General features: G+C 39.9%; 1 non-coding gene across 1 annotated transcript; it reads right to left on the bottom strand.

Annotated features, from left to right (window-relative positions):
- Nucleotides 1-531: 531 nt before the first annotated feature.
- On the bottom strand, nt 532-638 carry LOC126016980 (U6 spliceosomal RNA). The gene has a single exon (XR_007498661.1). It is a non-coding gene; the product is annotated as a U6 spliceosomal RNA (small nuclear RNA).
- Nucleotides 639-6,830: the final 6,192 nt, after the last annotated feature.

Raw genomic sequence — 6,830 nt, 5'->3', positions numbered from 1 at the left:
CTACCTACAGTATTATCTCTCTGGCATTTTCCCTCAGTTTTTAATGAATTAAATAAAATTTAAAATAAAGTATTGAAGTAAGAAAAGAATGAAGACTAATAGCTCTGACTTTTGTCTAAGCTTTGTCAAGAATGTACTCTGTACAGTTTTAATCACCTCTCCCCTACTCCACACCCCTCCACACATAAGGTTGCTTTTCTCCAATTTTTATGGGGTGAAATGACAGGGTGGATTTATCCATATTAACCATAAGTAAGTGAAATTTAGACTGCCCAATATGCCTCTTAGGTCTTTAGAAGTGCTTGTGCATTCTGCAGTGTGGCATTTATGTGGGTGGCTAGGCAGAGTAGACTAGTAGCTAACCATATTTGTGGTGATGGGCAGGGCATGCATAGTCTCATCCATGAGACTGGATGACTAACAGCACAGGTTTGGTACACTGTTCTGTACATTTTTTTATTTAAAGAGATGTTCTCTTTCTCTTCTGGGATGGCCAGTTTCCCCCTCATATGGAGTTAAATGTCTTTTTTTTTAAATATGGAATGCTTCACAAATTTTCATGTCATCCTTGCACAGGGGCCATGCTAATCTTCTCTGTATCATTTCAATTTTAGTATATGTACTGCCGAAGCGAGAACAAATGTCTTTATTGATACAAAAAGAAGTATTTTTTTTATTTTTGGGTCACAGCCTGTGGTGCTCAGGGGTTACTCCTGGCTCTGTGCTCAGAAATAGCCCCTGGCAGGCTCAGGGGACCATATGGGGAGCTGAAAATCATTGGGATTGGCTGTGTGTAAGGCAAATGCCCTACAGCTGTGCTATTGCTCCAGCTCTTACAGAAAGAAATTTAAAAATATATTTATCTAGAAAATTTTTCAGAGTTAAATATTTATATCAGCTATGTGTATAATATTTGTGTAGAATGTATAATGATTTTCAGTATGCATGTATATATGCTGATTATGTATAACATATGTATACATGGCATGCATGCATACACACGTGTGCATTTTTATGCTCTCTGGATAATGCCATATCTTGAGAAACCTTTCACTGATTAATTTTTTCTGACCAATGTGCAAATTACTTCCTTAGTATCTTCTTTCAAAGACTATTACAGGAGAGATACTTCCAGCTTAGAGAAGCAGAATATCTGAAACTAAAACTAGAATAGGTCACTTGAGACTTTCATTCAATTAATATTTCATTTTAAAACTTGAAAAGAATCTTGGAACAACATTTTCATAGATTGACTTGGAAGGATCTGAATTTGCTTCTCGGGTCTGGTACTGTGAGTACTTTGGGAGGTGTCTACTGACATATGAAGTAGGATGAAGGTTGAGGATGGTAAGATCCTAATTAATTATGAGACATACCTGGTTCCTTTTATCTGTGATTAATAATAGTACCTCTGTAAATTCAAACTTTCTGAATGGAACAAATGACATGTCCCCTTTTCTTAATTTTTTTGACTGTGACCCTCTTCTAACCCTGTTTTCTTTTTATGATCCTGTTTCCTTTTTATGACTCTTTTCCTACCAGCTGGTTCTCTAGTTTCATGCCAGGGCATATTATTTATGTGATTTTTGGGGGGGGTCACACCGGCAGCGCTCAGGGGTTACTCCTGGCTCTATGCTCAGAAATCACTCCTGGCAGGCTCAGGGGACCATATGGGATGCCGGGATTCTAACCAATGACCTTCTGCATGAAAGGCAAACGCCTTACCTCCATGCTATCTCTCCGGCCCCTATGTGATTTTTTTTTACCTGTAGCCCTCTTAGAGCATCCTGAGAAGGACCCAAGGAAGAACACAAGACTCCTATCAAGAGACATTAGAGTAGATCATACTTCCCTAGGCAAATATTAGACATTTAAAGATAAATCACTAAAAATAAAGCAAAACTCAGCAAAGTGTTATGGAATATTTAGGGATCACCATAAGTATGGCTTTGCAACATTGCCCAATTAATTATCCTTTACGTGCTATGGGCACAATCCCAGAAGTCTGGTCTCCAAATTTAATGTTTTTAGAGATTTGGGGGGAATTTCTCAAACACAGAAAGTCTTGAAGTTATGTTCAATGGCATTTTTCCAACTGAGTAGAATGAATTAATTCTAAGGTCTTATAAGTTGGTAATACACAGACACAACATGGCTGGTGGTGCCTGGAGGACATGCAGTGCTTGGCATTGAATCTGGGTCTTTGGTCATACAAGGGATGTGTCCTTGACTCCTGAAATTATTTCTCCAGTCCTCTGTCTTTAAATTTTTATTGACAAATGATAGTTATTTACCTTATTGGAGAGTTCATTCTTAATTTTTTTTTCGGGCCACACCAGTTTGATGCTCAGGGGTTACTCCTGGCTAAGCACTCAGAAATTGCCCCTGGCTTGGGGGGACCATATGGGATGCCGGGAGATCAAACCGCGGTTGCGATCTTTCCTTGGCTAGCGCTTGCAAGGCAGACACCTTACCTCTAGCGCCACCTCGCCGGCTCCAGATTTTAACTGTTTTCTTATTGGTATATTTTAAGACAAAATTAGATTAAGTTGTTTGAATACATAATAGGAGCACATTAAACTTTGACAATGGATAGGAATTGGGGCCACTGAATTGAGTAGAGGACTCGGGTAACTGAATTTCTAAAGAAACTGTTTTCAGATGCTGATAGGTTTTTTGGTTATTTTTTTGACAGGCCAGGTAACAATTTTTGGTAATTCGAGAAAGTTACTCCTAGGAGGCTAGGGGACCATATGAGATGTCAGGAATTGAACCTGGGTTGATCACATGCCCTACCCGCTGTGCTCTCATTCTGGTCCTATAATTTCATTTCTTTTTTTTTTTAGTATGCTGCTTTTAGTAGTCTATCTCTGTTCATGGGTTTCGTCATTGTGATTAGGATTGTTTTGAGTGTTTTTATTTGGTTTTCTCTTTGTTGGCACTCTTCCAGCTTCCAAGAGGTAGGTGCATTTATTCTTTAGCTCTGATATCTTCTCAGCAATGATATCTTGATTGTTGTTTCTTCTTCATAGGGGTTTTCTTTCTGGCTCTCTGGGACCCCAATGATTCTTATGTTGTTTATTTTGAATTGACCTAAATTATTTTGGTGCCCCCCTCATCTTCTATTATTTTCTGTATTTCATTTTTGAGCTTACTGATTCACTCCTCAGAGGCTATTACTCTGCTGGTGGAGCCTTCCAGTTTCTTTGTTCAGAGATCACTCATAGAGGCATGGGGGAATAATATAGCATGCTGGAATGGAACTCTGGTCAACTTCAAGGAAAGCAAGCACCCTGCCCTCTGCATTATACTTTGTCCCAACACAGAGTTATTAGAGCTATCTGCTGAGGCCTGATGGGAGGATGGGGCTGAGGTGATTTGCTAAAAAAAAGTGGGCAGCCCTGAATAGGGAGAAAGTAGCTTGGAAGAACTAAACACTACATTAACTTAGGTTATGAATCTGTCAGCTGAATTTTTATTTGTTTTGAGCTTGCCTAAATAACTATATCAGTCATTTAGAACAGTAACAGTCATCTCCAAACATTAAGAATTTTATATGAATTTGTAGTGATAATAAAACAAATGATTCAATTTAAGGCAGGAAATGGGAAAGAAATTAGTAAGTCCATGTGAAACTTGTTATATGTGAAATAATTAACATTGAGTTAAACTCATATTATTCCTAAAGACATATTAGCCATGTTTTATGATTTTTTTTTTTTGGTTTTTGGGCCCCACCCTGTGACGCTCAGGGGTTACTCCTGGCTATGCACTCAGAAGTTGCTCCTGGCTTCTTGGGGGACCATATGGGACGCCGGGGGATCGAACCGCGGTCCGTCCTAGGCTAGCGCAGGCAAGGCAGGCACCTTACCTCCAGCGCCACCGCCCGGCCCCGTTTTATGATTTTTTTACTATTAAATATGTTTCATAAGCTTACCCTTCATAAATGTAACAAATATACATTTTAATTTGGCAAAGATATTCCTTGTTCTAAAATAATTTTATAAGAGCTTAACACTTAGCTCTTTGTATCAGATAGCAGAGACAAATTCAGAGATTTTTGAAGGAGAATAAGGAAATATCAAATTTATGCTCCTTGGGATTTTTGCCTCAATTTGATTAGCTTGCAAATATATATATATTTGGGGGTTTTTTGCCCCCTCTCAAATATATATTTTTAATTGTTTAGTTCAGTAGGCCATAACTTCAGCTTCCTTATCAGCACAGAGCAAGCTATTTTCTAGCATAGCAATGAGAATAAACAGAAGCACTTTAAGCTCAAATGATTTGCTCCATAGCTTCCCTTTAATTAAAGTTAACTCTCTTCTTTAATAGAAGCTCATGTTTCTGATTTTATGTTTTTTTCTCCTCAGAGTGGGCTGATATTATCCTATTTGTACATAGGAAGACAAATTGCATGATCCTTTCAGACTGTGACTATCATAAGTTGTATTTTGCGGCTGCTCAGACTTGGCTGCCTCTCAGAAGTGGCTACAGAGACTTACATAAATTAGATTATTTTCTATGTAAAAGGGGTATGGACTTTAGCTTTTGCTGAGCACCTCTGTGCATTGTCAAGGATCAGGGCACCTTGTGACTGTACTTTTCCTTGCTATGGTGCAGGTCTTCCAACTCCATGATCCAGCATAATAAACATACTTCATTGTACAGATGGAAGGACTTTCATCAGTCATTACAGTTCTTCTAGGAAGAAAGCTAGTAGTGTGTGTGTGTGTGTGTGTGTGTGTGTGTGTGTGTGTGTGTGTGTGTGTGTGTGTGTTGGGGGTAAGCAAAGCCCGAGACTCTCGGATTCTTCTAGCTTTGTGGTCCGGACTTGCCTCCAGGTAGCTTGGATTTGCCGTGAGATATCAGGTTTGACCACTTTCAATAACTCTCTAGCCCCAAGTCTAGATATATTTTAACAAGTTCACAGCCGGGGCTGGAGTGGTGGAGCAAGCTGTAGGGCATCTTCCTTGTGCACGCTAGCCAAGGATGGACCATCGTTCGATCTACCAACGTCCCATATGATCCCCCAAGCCAGGACGATTTCTGAGCTCATAGCCAGGAGTAACCACTGAGCATCACCGGTGTGGTTCCAAAACAAACAGCAAACAAACAAATAAAGAAGTCACAGCCAACAACTGGTTACAAATCATAAAACTCCTGACCTTACCTATTTCATATGCACTTCATCACTGGATCAATTTTGTATGAACTCCTTTGACCCTGATTCCTCTAGAGGCTGTCTGGCCTTTTGCCAGTGCATTGCAGAACTGGTCTCAAAACCTTCCTTTCACTACCAAGGCTGAGGAGATGAGGTGTTCCCTAGTTATCACCTACCAGGGATCACTTCAAAGCTGTAGAAAGCAATAGGAATCTGAACTATGGAGTGGAGGGAAAATATGGAAATGGGTTTGTGGAAAGAGTATCCCAAGATTTGAAGAAACTAAAAGAGAATTCATCAGCCAAAGTTCACTACTAGCTCAGAGTCCTTGGGATTGATTCTCTTCCCTAAGCTGCTTGACAAACCCCCCAAATGGTAACAACATCAGGAAAAGGATGAACAATACCAATTATATTAGATGTCATTGGTGCAAAATCCCTGTGTACCCAGATGTGTTCAATAAATGAACAAAAGAAGAGCAAATTGCTCCAAGCATAATTTGATTAGGTGCTTTTTAAAGTGCAAAGATAAAGGATAATGCTTGGATAATTAAAAAATGTAGAATATATTGTTTTAGATGATATGCTTGGTTAATGAAGAGTTAACAAAATGTAGAGTATATTGTTTTAGATGATATGCTTGGTTAATGAAGAGTTAATAGTATCTTCAGTCTGGACTGTATTCCCTTTTTACTATCTGAACTGCCCTGCCATCTTCAGCATGCCTGCTCTTGACCCCAGGGTGATAGCTATGGAATGAGAATCAATATCTAATGGGGGGAGAGTCTTCTTAGGTCCTAATAGTATCAGGAAGAAATCTCATTCTGAAATTCTTTCACCAATTTACTCTTGCCTCTCATGTACCAATCAGAGAGGCGCCTTTCTAAACAAAACACTGGAGGAAGAAAGAAGCCACCAAGATTGGCTAATCCTATCCCATGAGCCAATTTAGGATTGGAGCTGGGACCTCCTTTCCTAAGACTCTTGGTTTTATGGAAGAACCTGGATATCTGAAGAAATCTTGTTCTTTGTGGTATCAATTCACCTGTAACACCTCATACACACACACACACACACACACATTTTGGTTTTGGGTTAAGCCTGGTGATGCTCAAGGGTTACTCCTTGCTATGCACACAGAAATCGTTCCTGGCTTGGGGGACTAAATGGGACGTCAGGGGATCGAACTGCTGTCTGTCCTAGGCAAGCACGGGCAAGACAGATGCCTTACCACTTGCGCCACACTCTGGCCTCGTCATAGATATATTGTAATAAATCAATAAGATACTATGAAAACAGTGACTGACCCCATAGTATCTATAGGATTTTCTATTCAATAGCTTTGGTTCTCACATGAAATCCTGCTGCCACAGAAACAAGATCCTTAGAGAGAGAGAGAGAGAGAGAGAGAGAGAGAGAGAGAGACAGAGACAGAGAGAGAGACAGAGAGAGACAGAGAGAGAGACAGAGAGAGAGACAGAGAGACAGAGAGAGAGAGACAGAGAGAGACAGAGACAAAGACAGAGAGACAGAGACAGAGAGACAGACAGAGACAGAGAGACAGACAGAGAGACAGAAAGAGAGAGAGGAATTCTTTCTGAGATTAATGCTACAACTCTAGTCCTGATTCCTGTGTTAAAGCTGGTTTCTATATAGGAATTTGGTTC

Source organism: Suncus etruscus, chromosome 8, assembly GCF_024139225.1.
Source record: "Suncus etruscus isolate mSunEtr1 chromosome 8, mSunEtr1.pri.cur, whole genome shotgun sequence".
In the NCBI taxonomy this organism is placed as follows: Eukaryota; Metazoa; Chordata; class Mammalia; order Eulipotyphla; family Soricidae; genus Suncus; species Suncus etruscus.
The sequence above is the reverse complement of the archived record's forward strand: the minus strand, read 5'-3'. Positions and strand labels throughout refer to the sequence as shown.